The sequence below is a fragment of the Trichosurus vulpecula genome, chromosome 6 (genome assembly GCF_011100635.1).
Source record: "Trichosurus vulpecula isolate mTriVul1 chromosome 6, mTriVul1.pri, whole genome shotgun sequence".
In the NCBI taxonomy this organism is placed as follows: Eukaryota; Metazoa; Chordata; class Mammalia; order Diprotodontia; family Phalangeridae; genus Trichosurus; species Trichosurus vulpecula.
Genome location: NC_050578.1, coordinates 229,311,888 through 229,331,327, shown reverse-complemented (window position 1 = coordinate 229,331,327; position 19,440 = coordinate 229,311,888). Strand labels below are relative to the sequence as shown.

The 19,440-nt window shown below is 45.8% G+C and overlaps 1 protein-coding gene across 8 annotated transcripts in view; it reads right to left on the bottom strand.

Annotated features, from left to right (window-relative positions):
- The window catches only part of MICAL2 (microtubule associated monooxygenase, calponin and LIM domain containing 2), a 161,792-nt gene extending 143,280 nt beyond the window's left edge, over nt 1–18,512 (bottom strand). For 7 of the 8 annotated variants that reach the window (XM_036762439.1, XM_036762443.1, XM_036762442.1 and 4 more), the window contains exon 1: nt 18,386–18,512. The gene's annotated coding sequence lies outside the window, so the exon portion shown is untranslated. Of the gene's footprint in view, nt 1–8,571; nt 8,628–18,385 lie in introns of those variants that run through there. The other variant, XM_036762441.1, reaches the window with a different exon arrangement.
- Nucleotides 18,513–19,440: the final 928 nt, after the last annotated feature.

Sequence of the window (19,440 nt, the reverse complement as noted above, 5' to 3'; positions counted from 1 at the left end):
AGTCAAAAGGAGAGCTGACACTGGAATCAGAGGATCTGGATTCTTACTAGCTGTGTGACCCTCCTAATCTATTAAGTATGGGAGTTGGGACTACTTTAGTCTATGATCAGAAACAGAAAGAAGAAAATCCAGGATCTCCAGAGGGGTGTCTTTACTTGGCAATGACTGGTCTATGAATCTCTCCAGCCCTTACCTGCCAGGCCGGCACTCCATCCCCAGGGCACTGCACAGCGGTTATGAAATCACAATCCCAAGACTGGGGGGACAGCAGGGAAAGGAAGAGATGAGAGGCTCTGCCTTTTGGGGACAGTAAGAGAAGGCCTTGGAGAAATAAAGAAAAAAGCCCTGGCCTTCTGGTAAAAGCCAAGCAAAAGGAAAATTCTTCCCCCACACACCAAGAAAACCACCCACAGAAAGTCTTTTAGAGGTCCCTCACTGTCACACCCAGAGTCCCTGACGATGTATCTTATAACCAAACAGGAGTGAAGAGGCCAAGTCTGTGTGGGAAGGAGGAAAATTTGGATGTGAAATGCAAGCTGAGTTATGAAACAGCCTTTCATAATGAGATGGAAAGAGGAGAGAATAGTATGTTTTGAAAAATTGTTTGCAGAAGAATTAAACTGGGAACTGCTTTTTTGTTGAAACTCTAATAACATTCAGATAATCACAGCTAGACTTCTAAACTACACACATGTCCAGAAGGTTGCTCCAGCTGGTGACATGGGGAGATTTCAGATGGTCCTTCCATATGGCTGAGAGCTTAAAACCCTTAGGCCGGAAAATGAGACCCAACAATAACTGTTTCCTCTTTGTTAACCAGCAACTACGCACAAGAGGAGGCTGCCAGCTCACCAGGCAGTCGCTTCCTTTATAAGCTTCCCAGAGTCTCTTTCAAGCCACAAAAGAGAGAACTGGAGTTTCTACCAGTGTTATGGACTTCCTCAGCAGACTCATGAAACCTCCAAAGCAGAAGCCTCTCAGCAGAAGAAGCCTCTAAACATGAGTCACATTGTGAGTAGAGATCTTCAATTCAAATGAGATCAAGACCTCCTGGATGCTGGGAACAGGAGAGATGATCAGGCCTGGAACTCTAGTCAAAAACGCACTCCTCCTCACTCCCATCTCCTACAAGGCAGAATTCAGCCACGATATCACTCATTATGTATTGGACCCTGGCCTAGACACATTGCAGGGGGAAGGTGAGATATAAATGTGAATTGGGATTGTGATTGTTGTTAGTTGTTTCAGTCATGACCGTATCGGGGTTTTCTTGGCAAAGATTTTGGAGTGGGTTGCCATTTTCTTCTCCAGCTCATTTTGAAGATGAGGAAACCGAAGCAAAGAGGGTTAAGAGACTTGCTCAGGGTTATACAGCTAGTAAGTGTCTGTGACCAGATTTGAACTCATGAAGACGAGTCTTCCTGACCCTATCCACTTTGCCGCTTAGCTGCCCTTGTGAAATGGGATCCCCATTCTCAAGTACCTTCCAAGTTAGTTGGTAAAATATTTCTCTGTAGTATGCCACGGCTTCCCTCCCCACTCCACTAAAAATTTAAAGGGCAAGAACATTACTATAGTGTAAGGGTTTCATATAGTTTTTAACTGAATGAGAAAAAATACACATGAAAATTAAGGAGTTAAGTGAATACTGTTGGGTACAATGTAAGAGAGGAGTCTGAAGCTCTCAGAGAATCTCACATGTTGGCAGATTCCTCAAAGGCTAACTGGTCCGACTCATCCCTACAAAACAATCTCCCCTTTAGACAGGTCACCCATCATCCAGCTACTGCCTTTTTTTGTTGCTCCTTTTGTATGCCCACACCATGCACATAGTAGGCTTTTAATAAATACTTGCTGATGGCGGAGCTTCAACTTGGCTCAACTCAAAATCTTCTCCAAAAGCAATGTTTCCTATTACCAGAGACCAGCACCGCCCAGGATACAGTAAGCAGTCAATAAATGCTTGCTGACTTGTTGATGTACTCACATTTGCTAATTTTGAGGCCTTTTCTCAAAAGGCTTTTGAAAATAGATGCTTTATCTGAAAATCAAATGGGGAGTAGGGGTAGGGGGGATGAGAAGGGAGACAGGTATGGGAGATGCAGTCTGACACGAAAACAGCCTGCTGACTACATGGGGAGGGAGTTAACCTGAAGCTCTGGGCTCTGGGAAAGAACAGGAGAAGATTTCAGCAAGAGGGGATTTACCGTGTACCAATTGCATGCAGGGGGACACCCCTTATCATACATGTACAGAATATAAACATCAGTTACCATTCCCACCAGCAACTCTCCTTTGGAACTTATAATTTCCATTTTGAAAACACTAGCAAACAATAACTCTTGAGAAACTTCTGTGTCTAAACACGAAGGATGGGAAGGAACGATTTCACCTCTGGTCTGGAGTAGCAGAGTCGCCACTGAATCTTGGGCCTCCATACCCAGCACCTCCCAAGGCAGTCTTACATTGTTAAACGAGTTTTTTTTTTTTTTTTTACAAATTCCCCCATAGCCTACTCTGGGGCTACTTGGAAAGAATAAAAGGATCTTGCCAGCCTCTGTTTATGGCCACAGACCTCTGAGAAGCCAACTGGGCCAACAGGTACCACAATGGGTTAAGCATCTCCATTTCCCTAGCACTCAAAAGCCAAAGTCCACCTTTCAGTCTATCCCAGGGTTACTCCAAAAATCCCCCAGCACCCCTGTGCACATCTCACAGCAATAATCTCTAATTAGCTATTATTCCCCATCACCCTGTAAAAGCTCCCTTAGAACAGCTCCATCCCTAGGGCCTCACCTAGCAATTTCTATGTCCACGTTAAGTAGCAAAAAGTATCCTCAAATCAGTTTGGGATGAGTGGACCAGAGAGAGAGACAAGAGGGAGGAAACATAGGTAGTAATGGTAATTAGCTAAATGGCTAAACTCAGTTGTTTCTACACTAACAAGAGAAAAGTGCTACAGGCTCCCTTTAAATTTCAGCACCCTGAGGAAAGTACCAGTTGTCCTGCCCTAGTTAGATCTGCTCCTCCACTAACCTGGTAACAGAATTTTGCATGCAATGAGTGTTCAAATATGGAACGAATGACCCCTTACTGAGCTCCACTCCCCACTACTAAAGGGTAACTTCTCCAGATTGTCTCCTAAAACACCAGCTTTAAAAGGTTCATTTCAACCCTGCTATTTGTTACCTGTGTGACCCTGGGCAAGTTTCTTTCCTTGTCTGGTTCTTTTTTCCTCTTCTATAAAAAGAGGGGGTAAACTGGATGCCCTCTAAGATCCCTTCCAGTTCCATTAGCCAAACAAGTATATGCTCCTTCATGGAAGGTCTACAATCTGAATTATTGGAGAGCATCGCCATAAACACATCCACCATTTCCTCAACATCTTGAAATGATAATAAGGACCTGTCTAGCAAATGCACTGATTGCTCTCTCCCCTTTGCCGTGGAACTTCCTTTTCCCTTTCCACCTTTAGTCCCAATAATCATTAAAGGAATAAGTGATAAGAATTGAGCCTGTGATTTTACTGTTATCAAGAATCTCCCTCTACCAAGACAGGTAGGCACTTTCTCTCAAATTTCATTCAAATGCACACTCTCCCAGGAAGCCTTCCCAGATCTCCTAAGTCAGAATCAACCTTCTTTCTCCAATAACATTTTATTCTGACCTCTATCAAGTATTTATCTAACTATATATTGTGGCCATTGCTCCTGGTATATGATTCCTCCTGGCAATGCCCCTGAGGGAGGGACCCTCTTCCATCTAAGCTTTGTAGGTCTCCTAGTACCTAACATGGTGAACAGGGGACTAAACTTACAAAGGGCATGAGTCTCATGTCCGGATAAAATATCCCCCTAGAAAGCAAGGAGAGACGACAGGAGAGCCAGGGCCCCCAAGCAGTACCCAGCCAACGCCTGAGGCAGACCTGATAAGGTGTGGGGGAGTAAGGGGGAGATTTTCAGCAAAAACCGGAAGTCTAAATTTGCAAAACAAATAAAACTGAGGAATGGTTATTCATCAAATAACAAAAAGTCTTTTGACTTTATGAATGATTTACCTGAGACTCCAATAAATGACTCTCTCCTCCTGGCCAAAGTTTACAGACAATGAATTAAAAGAAATCCCTCTAGAACTGGGCTCCAAAGGCAAAAATCTGCCCAGGACTAAGCCCCAAATTGGTCTTTAAAGAAAGGGTTGGCTGAGCAAACATATAAATGAAATGCATGCAGAAAAAAAAAGTCCATTGGGCATGTCTAATGTCTATTTCCAAAAACTGTTAAAGGCTCCTAAGGCCCAGGAATCTTGGGGTTCCCATACTTACTCCAGTCTGCCCAGTAAGGCCTCTGACCCCAACAACTGCAGTTACTTCCCAGCCCCACCCACACTCTCATCCCAGATCCTCCCCAGGCAATCCTGGGCTTGAAACCCTTCTTTCCTCATTCAAAGCTACTTTTTATTAGTGTCCTCCACCCAGGTTCTTCCGGCCCAGGCCATGGGGAAACATAGCCTGTTCTCAACAAGCTTACCACCCAGTCTAATAAGGAGACAAGACACATTCTAAAGTATGGCAGTAGGGGAAACGTACGTGGAAAGGAATTGCCAATTTCCAATACCTAGCCAATTCTGATATCACATCGGTCACTACAAAGGCAAATCCAGGGTGAGGTGGCAGCATTTACACCAAGGAGCAGCAAATACGGCTCCCTGGATTTCATTCATTCATTCACTGGAATGTCTTGTCAAGGCAAGGCATTATGGGGGAAATATTGTGGGAGAGGACTGGGCTTTCCCCCTGCCATCTGCCTAGAAGCCTCATCCCCTAAAATACGGTGGTTTCTCATGGCAAGAATCATATGAAGTAATAGAACCAAGAAAGCTATATATTTATGTATGCATGTGTAGGCATATATATGTGTATGCATATATATTATATATATATATATACATATGTGTGTATACGTAGATATATACATATATATCCTACAACTGTGTAAGTAGAAAGTATAAAGAAATAAATTATAATATAAATAAGCAAATCTTGTGTTAATTTTAAAGTCCAATTCTGGCCACTTTAAGAGTTGAGAAAACGTAAATTCAAAACTTTTAAAAAATTGTTTTAACATGTAATTTGGAAAAAAATAAAATATTATATAAAAAAGTTGAGAAAATGTACCTCCCTTCCTTCTTGGAAGTGGAATATGGTATATACCATCAGACATAATTGGTGTCCTAATTGATTTTGCTAAACTGCTCCTCCCTACCCCCCTCTGTTTTTACCCTTTTTTATAAGACTAAGACTAGGTGGAAGATGCATATATTCAGAAATGAAAAAAAAAATTTTTAAAGATATCGAGGCTTCTCCTTTACCTGGGCCAAAGCAAAAACTTAATGACATCCAGAAAGAGAAATCCACTTCCCACAAGGGAAAAGTTATTCCCTTCCCCTTCTCATCCCAACCCCAATTCCAGATACACTTCAAATGTTTGGCCTGTATACATGACTCCCTTGAAAGTTAACTGGCCCTTCTATCATTACTTTGGGAAGTTTCCCTATTTCTCACTCAGGCACTCCCTATAGGCTGGCCTTCTTGCAGTCTCCATAATCACCTATATTCCCAGACAACTTGCACCGTAAGCTCCTTCCTACGGTGACCAGGCTAAGCCCAGCCTCTAATTCCTCCCTACAACATCAGTATATGAATTTAAGTTGTGGCAAACAAACATAGCAATAAGGAGCATTTTACAGAGCCCTTTGAGGTGTGCAAAGCACTGGACGTGTTATCTCATTTAATCCTCACAAAAGGCCTGTCTGGTGGGTGCTATTATTATCTCTACTTTCCAGATGAAGAAACTGAGGCACAGAGGGGTTCAATGACTGGTTTAGGATCACAGCTAGTTAAATGTCTGAGGCAAGATTTGAACTCAGTTCTTCCTGACTCCAAGTCCAGCACTTTTAGTCATTGGGGCCTCATGAGGAAGGACTTCCCAGCAGCAAGAATTGCTGAAAACCAGAGCAAGCTACTCAGGTAAATCAAAGTCTGCAGCTGCTTTGGGATCTGGCAGAGACCAGGATTCTATAGAAGGCTGGAATGGCAAGGGCCCCATCTCAAGCCTTTCAGGCCATCCTATTGCCCCACTTCAAAATGTAACTGCCTCTGCCGGGCAGTTCAAAGCTCCTCATAAGCCAGTGCCTTGCTCCCCTTCCAGACTTCTTACACCTGACTCCTCACCACTTACTCTTTGATCAGTGACACCTGCTTCCTGGCTGCTCCAGGAAGACATTCCACCTCTGGGCTCTGGGCATCAACTTCACTGACCACCCTTCGTGCCCAGAACATTCCTCTCCTCAACTCTGCCTCCTGGCTTCCCCCAGGTCTGAGCTAAAACACCACTTTCTACAGGCCATCATTCCCAAGCATTCTTCATGCCAGTGTCTTCCCTTGATTTTCTCCAATTAGCATATATAGCTTATTGACAGATCCTGGGGATTAAATAACTCATCAGACCAAACGGTGTGGAAGGGGGAAGGAGAGTGTAGGGAGCTGGCAGAGGAATGAGACAGTAGAAAGAAGGTGAAATTTGGAATTGGAAGGCCCCGGGTTCCAGCTCCAGCTCCGTACCATTTAATCAAAACTATGTGACCCTAGGCCAAGTCTCGGTCTATTGTACTTCAGTTTTTTCAACCACATACTGGAGATAATCATGGGTATTTGCTACTGCAGGGTCCTCCACAGGATCAAAAGGACTTTGCATAGGTAAACACTGGGGCCCTCCACCAAAGTAAGCTATGAGATTGCCAAGGCTTCAGTGGAGTATGAACTTTCCCTAGGAGAATATAGGTGACTATCATCATAAAAATCCCCCTCTGCCAAATGGACTCACCTTCAAGGCCTGGGGTGGGAAAAAGAGGAGCAGAAAAGTAAATTGGTAAAAAGTGATGCTCCTTATCTAATCATCTGGCTCTGGAATATTGCAAAGAAAAGCAGCTTGGCCTCCTCCCCTTCTCTCCTACCTTTTTAAGGGATTGGAACTTGCTTACTAAATTTAAGCTCTGTTCCCAAATGTGCACATATAAGGTCTTTTAGCCTGGTGACAAGAAATTTTTTTAATGGCAAAGGAAGAGAGAGCATGAAGGAGGGAAGTGGGAAGGTGGAGAAGGGGGTGGGAAGGAGAGAGGGAGAAAGAGAGGGAGGAAGGGGAGGAGGGAGGGAGACAGATGGGAGAGAGGGAAAGGAAAAAAGGAGAGGAGACAGGGAGGGGATAGAGGGGTGGGAGAGAGGGAAGGGAAAAAGGGAGAGGAGAGAGGGAGGAAAGAGAGGGGAGAGAGGAAGGGAAGGGAGATGAGAGAGAGAGGGTGGCAAGACAGGAGTGAGGGAGAGAAGAGAGGCAAAAATTAAATTTGGGGACAGCCTAAGTTGTACTTGGGCAGCTATGCCAATTAAGAGCTCTAAAAATAGCTGCGCTTTCTTTCATGTGGAAGATAGAGATGAGGCTTCTGCAATAAACAGACAGTGCTGCGGAAAGCTTGTGAGGCCAGGCAACAGAATCAGCTGAGACACAAGCAGTGGGTTAGCAGGCAGGAGCTTTAGAGAGAGACAGGCCAGCCAGCCTGCCAGGCTGCCAGCCTGCCCTCCTCCCACTCAGCCCCACAGCCAAGGGAATAGAAAGGGGGAAAGACTCCTCTCTGTTTTAGAGGTATTCAATGCCCCAAAAAGGGCCAAGTGACTGGGAGGAAGCTCAGAGCCCTGGGCACCTGGAGAAGGCAGGAGGGACCTGGAGAAAAAAGAACTGGGGAGAGGATAAGATGATGGGCACTCTCCTCCCACCACCCATAATAAACAGTAACAATTCAATAAAGTTGGATAGGTGGGCTTGCTGGTGGCTGCTTTTAAAGAGAGTTCGGAGATGCCAATTAAAATGTTGTTTTTTATCGTGCCCGACTCTTTGTGACCCCATTTGGGGTTTTCTTGGCAGAGATACTGGACTGGTTTGCCTTTTCCTTCCCCAGCTCATTGTACAGATGGTGAAACTGAGGCAAACAGGATTAAGTAACTTGCCCAGCTAGTATTTTAGCTGACTAAAATAGAAGAGAGCTATATGCTAACCGAACCCAGCTCAGCATGTCCTGGGAAGGGAGAGAGGGAAGCAGGAGGGACAATGCTGAGGGCCATTCACAAAGTTTCTTGGAACATGTCCCAGGATAAATTCCATCCCTATCGCTGAGATGGTAATGCTTTGCTCTCCTGCCTGATTAGTTTCTCTAGGTCCTGCTGTCTGCATGTACAGTGTCCAGTAAAGGGTTTTGGAAATAGCACATATCCAGTTAATAACTATTGGGCTAAGTTTGTGACTGAGTCACAGATGGTAGGCAACCTTTGAAGACCAAAAGGACAGAGGAGGAATATTGGTCCATCAGCATGCATATGCCTTGCTGAATTACCTGTTCACACACTCCCCTGCCTCAAGAACATCCAAAGAGCCCGAGGAGACACAGAGCATCCTTTTCCAAAGGGACACAACAGGGTTTCTTTCCAATCTCCCATAAATATCGGAGGCATATCAGAAACCTTACCTAGTGGGTAGACGTAGAGTCAGAAACACCTGTGTTCACATCCTGCCTCCGATGCTTATTAGCCCTGTGACTATGAGCACATCACTTAATCTCTTTTAAGTCTTGACTTCCTCCTCTGTATAAAGGAGTCAGACTTCATTGGCTCTATGGTCCCTTGTAGCTCTAAGTTTATGAGTCCGTGAGCTGGAAATCAAGGCTGACAGCCTCAGTTTTCCTTGCCGTAGTCTAACCTAGAACCAGAAGGAGACCAAAGCAACATATACGACAGTCACTCAAGGATGGAGCTGTTTGGTCTTCTCTCTGGGAGGCTGACACTTCCCAAATCAGAGTTCCCATTGAGAAGATTCTGAGCAGAGTCAGAAGAGGGTCTGATCCAATACTTGCTTTTCTAGGACAAGTAAGCCAACTCACCTGCAAGTCCAAAAGGAAATTAAAAAGAAATTGTTATGCTCATTCATTAAATTCTTCCCCTTTAGCCATTCAGCTTTCCATATCAGTGGGGGGCTCCCATGATGAACTTTGGGCTAAGTTGCTAATGAATTCAACTCTCTGGGTGAAACTGAGGCAAACAGGGTTAAGTGACTTGCCCATTAACTACCAAGTGAATGCCAATGCTAAGCCCCTCCTGCCCTCTTCAATGAAGAATCAGGCTCATTTCACTGTTTCCCCCCCCCTCCCTTTTCCTCCAAAGGCAAGCAGCCCTAGAGAGATAGGCCTTACACAGAGCTAGATGGGGCCACTGTCTCTGAACTAAGACTTTCTTTCTTATTTGTTTTATCAAAACCCAGCCAGCCTCTATAACCAAGAGGCAGATTCAGCTCCCAGACAGCCTGCCCAGGAGCCCCATGACAAGACAAACAATTCTGTAACTCACTTAGTTTGGCCTAGAGATCTGCAAAAAGCCAATGGGAAAGCTTAGTTTCCCTGATAAAGCTTTGGGGCTTTTTTTTAAAAGCCAAATTCAATCTTCCCAATTACCAACGCTACCTCTCCCAGTCTCTCCCCAGAATTCTCATAATAATTCAACAAATATTTATTAAATACCTACTATGTAGGAGCCAAGAGGCAGTGTGGCTTCATAATAATTTAAATTCAATACAAGCTTTAAGATTTGCAAATCACTTTAAATACATCTTCTCATTTGTTTTTTACAAGACTGTGAGATAAGTATTACAAGTATTAATATAATCCCCATTCTACAACTGAAAGTGACTTGCTCAGGGTAGAAAAGCTAACAAGAGTTTGAGAAGGGATTCAAACAGGTCTTCCTGGTGCCACCTGGAGCACTCTATCCACTACACCACACTGCCCCTTCTCCAGTAGTAGGGGGTATGGGAGAGTTGAAGTCTTTCCAATTGAATGTCCCAGAAGCATCTGAAACTCAGTATTTCTAAAAGCAGAACTCACTATCTTTTCCCCCTAAAACCTTCCCCTCTTCCAAACTCTCCTATGCTGACTAACCCAGGCTCAAAAAACTAAGTTTTAACTTCACCTTCTCCTACTAATTTCACATATCCAAGGCACTACCAAAGTTGTCGTTTGTTCATTCACACCACCTCCTTTATGCACACACCCACTCATGGAGCCACTGCCCTAGTAGAGTTCCTCATCACTGCTCAGCTGGACTACTGCAATAGCCTTCTAATTGGTCTGTCTGGTCTCTCCCAACTCCAATCCAGGTGCCAGGCCTCCCTTGCCACTTACTGCCCTTCTTTCTATAGTATCAATTAAGTTGGGACTTTTTTACTGTTTTAGAATGATAAATTAATTAAGTGTCTTTGATTGAGCCTTACTAGGTGCAAAGCCCCAGGCCCAAACACCTATCTACTAGGTGCTAAGCCTATGTGGGCATGAAGCCCTCAGGGTCCTAAGGGGAGTTGCTAAGAACAGCGCCAATAGTAGGAGCCTAAGTTCTGGTCACTCAGATGAGGTTTGATGATGGTTGAAGATTGTATAGAAAGAGAGAACAGAGCTATTTGCAAGGGGCTCTCACTCTTGGAGCAGTGTTGATATGCAGACTCTGGGCAGCTATAGTTAAGAGCCCTCCAGCTTGTGAACTCAGATGTTGATGCCTTCTTGGTTACTATGAATTGTATTTGGTCTGTTTATAATGTATGTTTGTAATTTGTTTGTATTTTCTCTGAATTTCAGGGTGCTGGCTTCTTCCCCTGAATGATATTTGTATGTTGGATTGAAATAAGATTGTTAACCCCTTAACACTGCTTTCCTTAGTAAGGCAGATCAAAAGAACCTGTGCCAGCAGCATTCTTGTCGTTGGGCTTGTGTTGGTCTTTCACCCCCATGGCAGCTGCTGGCTGAATTGTTGAAATACCTTCTGAGACAATCTTCCATCCACTCAATATCTTGTTGATACCTAGTTATTAACATGGAGCCTCCATTAGGACATGACCTCCTTGAAGAAAAGGATTAGTTTTACCTTTCTTTGTAGCCTAAGGGCTTAGCACAGTGCCTGGTATATAGTAACTAAAAAATACCTTTAACTGATTGATTCAAGGCCTGCCTTGGGGACATACTAGCTATGTGGCCAAGGGATCACAACTTTCAGGCTAAAGTTGAAGACTCTCAGGCTAAGAGTCAAAGATATACATGAGTTTTACTCTTGAAAGGAGTGAGCAGTCAACACAACAAAGAAATCACAGGTCCAGACACACTCCTCAAAGATGCAAGGATCCCTCTCCTGATCCAAAGCATGGCAGAGCCCAATATCCTCCAAGTTCCCATGATAAATACCGCCACTGACTGGGACCCATTAGTCAATGCAACTCCACAAGAACACTAAGACCCCAGGAGGAGTCATCCCACCTCTGGGCTAACGAGTTGGAAAACCTAATACCTATCTACTCCAGGAAGGATTCCCAGACCTGTGTTCTTTTCTTCACCCTCCTCCTCAATTTCTTGCTGCTTCTCAACTGACCACCTCAACTAGCAAACAAACCAGATGGGCCAGGGGGCCACCAGAATGGCAGTATAACAGCAAGGCTGTTCACACCCCATGCTGCCATCTCTCTCTCCAATGCAAAGGCATTGAGATCAGAACGAATCAATGGAAGATGGGAGACCCAGGCTGCATCCAGAGGCCCACACTCTCAGTTCCCTGAAAAGCCATCTTGCTGCATTTGGGAAAGAATGCTGTTGCTACATTTGTCTTCATAATCCATAACCTTTGGGCGAACTGTATTGAGGTGGGGATTTGAGAAAACAAAACAGAAAATTCCCTGGCCCTTAGAAGGGATAAAAGTTTGCCCAATTCAGAGTCAGCCAAAAGAAAAATCTAAAAATACACACTTAGCACTAGGTACTCCCACCCCACCCCGAAACAACACAGCAGCACCACAACCCACCCTCTGGGTTTGCTTGTAGGAATTGATAGGAACCATGAAGATGAGGAACTACCCTTTGTTTTCTTGAATGGGGTATGGTGAAGACAGTAAGTAACTAATGAAACAAGCCTTGTCTTTCTCTCTCTCTTTCTCTCTCTCTCAGTGATTCTGTGATATGTTAAGAGTTTTGTCTGGTAGAAAGAACACTAAACTTTCAGTCAGGAAGCCAGCTAGCTGTATAAACTGCGCCTCTCTGCATCTCAGTTTCCTTACCTGTAAAATATGGAGGCGGGACCACTTATCCTCCTTTCCAACTGGGCCATTCCTAGCTCTGTCATTCTAATTCAACCAGCATTCATTCATCAAGCAGCTATTCCGTTCACAGTACTATGAGAGCCAAAGTCAAATAAAGGCCCAGTTTTAAGAGTTCCCATGCTTTTGTACAGAGCCAAGGAAGATACAAAGAATGAGGGCATGAAAGGTTAGTGGGGTTCAGGGCAGAGAGAAAGCATTTCTGGCTGGAGAATTGTACAAATTATAGCCATTAATAGTGGACAGCCTTTGGGACGGATGGGGATAAGCAGTTCTAAGGAGAGAAAACTGGGAGAGAGGGCTCGGTTCAGAATCAGGTTTACAGAGCTCAAACAATCTGGGCCATCAAGGCCTTTTGGTGACACATCACTCCTGCCCAGCTGGGGGTTGGAAGAACTCCTGCCTCAGCATTTACAGAAGGAGCTCCTTATCAGCCTCAACCAGCCATGTTTACAGTTGTAAGAAAAGCAAGGGTGATGAAAACAGAAAGGAAAAGTAGCTACGCTCTTCAGAGCACATGGCAATGCTATTTTTTTCCTTTTCTTATTTAATATTTCAATTTTAGTATTTAAATTTAAAATAAACTAATAAAAATAAATTAAAAAAAGAAAGGTAGTGGGGTGAGCAGACGGGATCCTAAAGCCGAGAACCAATAAAATGTTATCTGTTCTCTACAGCCTTCCCCCCCAACCTCCAGCCAAAAAACAAGGAATGGATCTATGTTCCATTGGGCACAGAGCATTGTAGTCCTATGTCCAAATGGGAGCTGTTAGCCCCAATCTTCTCAGGGGTTCTCTAGTTCCCATCCCATGACCATGCCCATCTCAGTAATCCTATGAGTGACAGCATGGGTTGGGGGGGTGGAGTTTCAAGGGATTTCTAGTTTGGGGAGCATCCTTTCCTGTTAAGGGCAAAAAAAAAAAAAAAAAACAGATTGTCTAATGCCCATTTCTACACTTAATAAAATCCAATCACATCAAGCATTCAGAAGACCTCATTTCCTGGATTCAAGAAAGAAATGAAGTTCTCAGGAAGGAAGGGGAGGCAGTGGAACCAGTAAGGAAGGAAGGCTACATATTTCACGCCTTCTCTTTTCCTGCCCAACCCCCTACCCCTTACATCTTTTAAGAGATCCTGGGGATGTGTGATATGTGGTGAGTGTGAGTGTGTGAGTGTGAGTGTGTGTGTGTGTGTGTGTGTGTTTTCATAACGAGGCAAAACTCAAAGCTCAAACACTGCTTGGACCCTTCTAGTTGGGTTGGCCAAAGTCTACTAAATGCAACTAAAAAAGCTTAAACCTTGGGGATTGTTCTATGTAGCTTTTACTAGGTAATTTTTTTTTCCAAAAAATAGGCATTTTATCAAGGTTGCAACTGGGAAATGGCTAAATACATGGTAACATATGAATGGAATGAAATATTATGCAGAAAATATGAGAAATTCAGCAAAATACGGGATGATCTGTATGAACTGATGCAAAGTAAATTAAGCAGGACCACAAGAAAAAAAATGTACAATGACTATGATAACAAGGTAACTGAAAAGTTCACTCAAAGGAAGTAGAATTTTGAGTAACTGAAAATCCAGCAATGGTACAGAGAACAAATAATGAAATGTATCTCTTTCCTCTTTACAAAGAATCAGAAGAGTCATTGTGTTACAAAGAAAAGAGCATGTGGTCTGCAGTCGAGAGGACCTGGGTTTGAATTCTGCCTCTGCTAATTAGAAGCTGTGTATAACTTGGGCGTGTAACTTAATTAATTTTCTTATCTGTAAAGTACGGAAGTTAGTGAGATGGCTTCTAAGGTCCCATCTGGCTATGATTTCATGACTCCCAAGATGGAAGAGGGCATATACTGTCAGAGCGTCTCAGAATCAGCTGTTTTTGCTTAGCTATTTTTCCTTATTCCAAGGGATAGGTCTAATGGGGAAGGAGAAAAGAATGTCTTAAAAGGACTATGATATTTAAAAATAAAAGGTTTCAGTAAAATTTCTTTTAAAACAAAAAATAAACATGAAGCCTCTTGAGGAGCGTCCATCTGGGGAAAAGCCACCAAACATTCCAACAGAAGCCCACTCTGACCGAACTTTACACACAAAGTCTTCCTTGCCACTTGGGAGGTTAGTGGATTGCTTGAGCTTGGGAGTTCTGAGCTTCAGCAAAGCTAAGGGAATCAGGAGCCTGTACTGCGTCACCATAAATTATGATAGTATGTCACTAGTGATTCACCCCTAGTGGGGAGGGAGTCTCTAGGTAAACTAAGCCCAGACCGTAAAAGGTCAAGGGATCAGGCCCATGACTGGCCACTGTACTTTGAGCCTGAACAAGACAGGGAGGCCCAGTCCCAATTAAGAAAAAAAAAATCCTTCAATCCTGAAAACAGTCCTGGGAGAAAGGGAGGGCAAGGATTAACATACATTTTAGACATAGCCATTTTACTCTTCTTGGTTTTGTTTGTTTGTTTGTTTTAATCATTGTATCCCCTCTGCCTAATCACAGATCCTGGATACACAGAAGGGGCTGAATACCAGTTGAATTGATATGTCTTGGCCCCACTGCCCAGAAGGCTAATAATAATAATGGATTCTATCTTGTAGGTTTGGAGCCAGAAGGGAGCTCAAACCTCCCATTAGATTGTAAACTTTTGTCTCTTTCAGTAACCCCAGTGCTTAAGACAGTGCCTAGAACCTAACAGATGCTTAAAAATGTTTACTAATTGAAGAGAACAATTTTACAGATGAGGAAAAAGCCCAGACAGGGTGAGGCTGTCAAAGGGTCACAAAGATCAGAAGTGTTAGGGCTGGAATTAGAACTCAGACCCTTAGGATCCAAGTTCAGTGCCATTTCCCCTATAACTAGCATCATTTCTGAACAAATAAAGACAAGATTTTTTTAAAAAGTCAACCCATGCTGACATTCTGTCATTATCAAGCCTAGGCTAGAAGTCACCAGAGATCCGAGAGGAAAACAGTTTGAGTCGGAAACAGACTTGAAAAGAAGTATTTTTGAAGCCCTTCGTTCCTTGAGGCCCCAAGGGAAGGAAAATGGGAGGGAGAAGTTTGGGGGGAGGGAGAGAGGGAGGGAGAGAAGAGAATCCAGGATTCTTCTTACAGCCAGTTGGTACATAAAGTGTTTGGGCTACAACCTTATAATTACTGAGGCTGATTAAGTCAGACTTCAAAGCTGGGATTACAATGACATCAGTCCCCAACAGCCCTGTGTGCTAAACTCACAGCCTTCTCAGCTCAGCCACAAACCAGTGTGGCAAGGCTGAGCACACCAAATATTTCTACTATCATTCCAGCATGTTTACAAGCTGATGATTATTGAAGTCAGTCCACACATGCTCTTTTTTTTAACCTCTTATCTAAACACGTGTGAGGGCCTCTGCCCTAGTAGATGAGCCAGACAGCAGGGCTGGCATCAGCAGCACGTGTAGTCTGGCGACCAAGCAAGGCAGCTGGCACATACCAGGGGGAGGGGGATTTCCTGAGGCAAAGCCTTCCCACCAAGCAGGACGATCCCCAAGCTCTCTTCTAGCTCCAAAGCAATGAGTGTAAAGTAGAGGGACAGTATAGCCTAGTAGAAAGAGCGCTGGACTCGGAGTCAAGAAGATCCCAGTTCAAATTCTATCTCAGACACTAACTAGCTGTGTGACTTTGGGTAAGTCATCTAACCTTTCAGATTCAATTTTCTCATCTGTAAAATGTAAACGCTAATAGCACCTCCCTTACACAATTGTTGTAAGAAGTGCTTTGTAAACCTTAAGGTGCTATGCAAATGTTGGTTATAACGATAATAATTAGTACCAGGTTTCCCTAAAGAAACACCTTCACAGTAGAAACAATAACAGGCTAATGGAAAGGGTGCTAGGTTTAGAGCAGGGGTGGGGAACCTTTGGCCTCCAGGCCACATGGGGCCTTCTAGGTCCTTGGGTGCAGCCCTTTGACTGAGTCCAAGTTTGACAGAACAAATCCTTTTATTAAAGAGATTTTTCTGTGAAGTTTGGATTCAGTCAAAGGGCTGAACTTGAGGGCCACTTGTGGTGGCCTCAAGGCCAAAGGTTCCTCACCCCTGGTTTAGAATGATGAAGACCTAGGTTCAATTTTGGCCTCAGACCTTCCAAACTTTGTGACCACGGGCTAGTTCTTTTAACCTTTCTCAGCCTCAGTTTCCATGTTTGTAAGATGTAAGTGATAATCCTCATAAGGTTTCTGGAAGGACTAAAATGAGCTGATGTATAATAAAAAGGGCTTTTGAAAATTTTCAAGCACTGTATACATGTTTATTGCTATCATTGTAATCTCAAGCAGCAGAAGCTCTATTCAACAAGAGACCATGTGGCCAATATCTACACCAAGGGCAGGTTTGCCACTGCCCATGATGCTGCACTGGCCTTCTTCCAACACAGCCCTCCTCAGTCACAGGGACTCACCCAGTGGCACAGTGTTTACAAACACTTCCAATGAAGAAATCAACCACAGCAGGAGGACCTAGCCCTGATACAAGCAGTTGCCTCCAGGGTTTGCCAAAGATTCACCCCCAGAAACCTCAATCCACAAGTGAAAAAAAAAAAAACCAACCAGCAGACCTAATGGAGGCTAATAATCTGGACTCCACACACTCTGAGACCTCTTAAAAACCCCAGCTCTGAGTGCTTAAGAAGACAAGTTATTACTCCAGGATTCCTAGTAATTAAAGATCTCAGATAGAGGCGTAGGTGAGGGAGTGGGATTGATAGGATCGTCTAAGTCTGGCTGGAGAAACAACAGGCTTGTCAAGACTGCTGCCTTAGGGAATGAAGAAGGGCCTGGGTGGGGGCTGGAGAGCATGTGCCAACACAGGCTAGGGATGGAGAGGGGGCACTGCAACTATCCATGGCACACTTGCCTTCTTCCTCCTACCCCAGGCAGACCTGCCTGCTGTGGTGGTGATGGGGGGGGGGGTGTAATGTAGTTATTTCATCTTTAACTGAAACCACATCAGAATATTTATATTTGAAAGCAAGCAGGGGCACGGATCACCAACAGATGTCCAAACTCCCAGCAAAACCACAAGGCCTCCAAGGTCTTTCTGGCAGCACCTTTTACCAATCTCCACAGCCTCCCTCACCCCAAAAACCCCTCTCCTCAGCACAGAAATGCCAAATGCAAGGATTTTCCATCTGAAGAACCCAGGAGTCCAAGGAGGCAAACCCTACTTTTCCTCTGGTTTTAGGAGCCTCTTTCTCGTCCCGGGATCACATGCGTTTAGCAACGCAAAGCCTGGCCCGGCTGCTAGGCTGGGGTTGGTAAAAGCTGCCTCCAATTCTCCAGCTCGAATTAGGCAACCAACCACAGGTGCCAGGATTAAGCAAGGCACCTCTCCGAAACAATACTTCCTTCCTCGGGAGGCTAAGCCGGGAGGTGGGCCCAGGGCGGGCACAGCACCGACTGCCACCTGGGCCCTCCCTCCCACGGAAGGCCAGGAGAGGCGCCGAGAGAGGGACTGGGACATCCAAGCTGGTCCGAGTGGGAGACACAGCCCCGAGGGACCTAGCAAAGGCGGCGAGGCCACCGACGTAGGGCAAAACATAACTTCCTGTTATTAAAGCACCGGGGTGGAGGGGAAATATCCCGGAGGGCTGGCGGGGAGAGACTGGGAGACTGGAAATGAGCTGGGGCCACAGGTCAAAGAGACAAGACTCTATCCGTGGGACTTCGGTTGTGTAGGATTTGCCTGGTCCTGAAATAGCCAGCGGTAGACGACTGGTACCCGACCAAGCTGGTGGACTGTTCTTTGGGGTTTTTTTTGGGGGGGGGGGGAAGGATTGTTTTGGTTTTTTGTTTAAAGGCTGGTGGGTATCTCAGGTGGTCGAGTTTGTTTGCTTTGATAGTTCGGTTTGTTTAAAATTGCTCTTTTCTGAGAGAGAGGATCAAAGTCTCTGGCCCAGGGCAGCCCCTACCTAGGGACACCCTCCCCCTGGTTTTTCCAGGGAGCCTTAACTGCTTTCAGGGAAACCCCAGAGTCCCCCCGCCCCCAAGCCCCTGTGCCCGCGGCCGCTCCCGGGGTTAGGGATGATGAGGCCCTGGGTGCCCCCGCACCTGCGTCCAACCCAGCCCAGACTGTGGCCGCTCCTCCCCGGTGCCCGCCCCACGAGCCCCGACGCCGCAAGCCTTACTATGCGCCACTGCGCTCCGGGAGCGCATGGTTCTCGGCCACCGGCCCCGGCTCTCCTCCACCTCCTAGTCCGGCCCGCGGGCGCGGCACCCCGAGGACGGCAACAGCGCAGCGGCTGGGGACTGACTGAGCCGGGAACTCCTGGCTCGGCCAGAGGAGCTGCCCCACGGGGGCGGGGCAGCCATCCCCAGCCCGGCCTCCCTCCAATGAGAGGGCAGCCCGGAACCCCGGCCCCGCCCCTCCGGGCTAGCTGTCACCGCCGGCCGGCGCACGTGGGCTGGAACTGCCCCCGCTGCCGGGCCCTGGCGGAGACCCGGGGGGCGGAACCGGCCCCAGCACTAGCACAGCCCGCTTGGGGAAAGCGGACCCGCCCCGTTCCGAAAGCACGCAGGTAGGTGCCCCTGTCTGCCCAACCAGCGCTTTCCCCGTGAAGTTCCAGGTTTGCGCCGCCCCCGCAACCAATTGGGCTAGGAGTGAGTGGCGCGTCCCAGCCTGGGCGCCGGGAGTAGGGCGCAGAACTGAAGGCGCCGCGCTACCACAGACAGGAGTGGGAGAGGAGGGAAAGAACAGAAAGGGAAGGATCCCAGCTGTTGGAGATGGGCGCAATCCCGACCAGAACGGGGAAAACTGAGTCCCTGGATGTCAGTGCTCCTGCCCCCCCCCCCCCCCCGGGCCGTTTCCTCCTCTTTTCATTGGAAACAGCACTAAGTAACCCTGAAGGTCCCCGCAGTTTGGCATTCTGCTGTCTTGGACCCCAACATCACTTCCTGGTTCTCGGTCTGCAGAAGCCTGGGGCAAGCCTCTGAGTACAAAGTCCTTTCCGCTGCTGCAGAATCTCTAGCATCAGACTCTTCCTCTGGCCTCTCACTACGACGCAGGATCTCATCATCTCTCTTTTGAGCTTTTATAATTGGCTTCTAACTGACCTGTCTTCAGTGTGCTCTCTCTCCATTTCATTCTTCACCCGCGTTGCATAATCAACCTGACACGCTGTTATGGTCGTGGACACTGGCTGATTCCAAACCCTTTAGGGCTCCCCCCCTTGCCAATGAAATA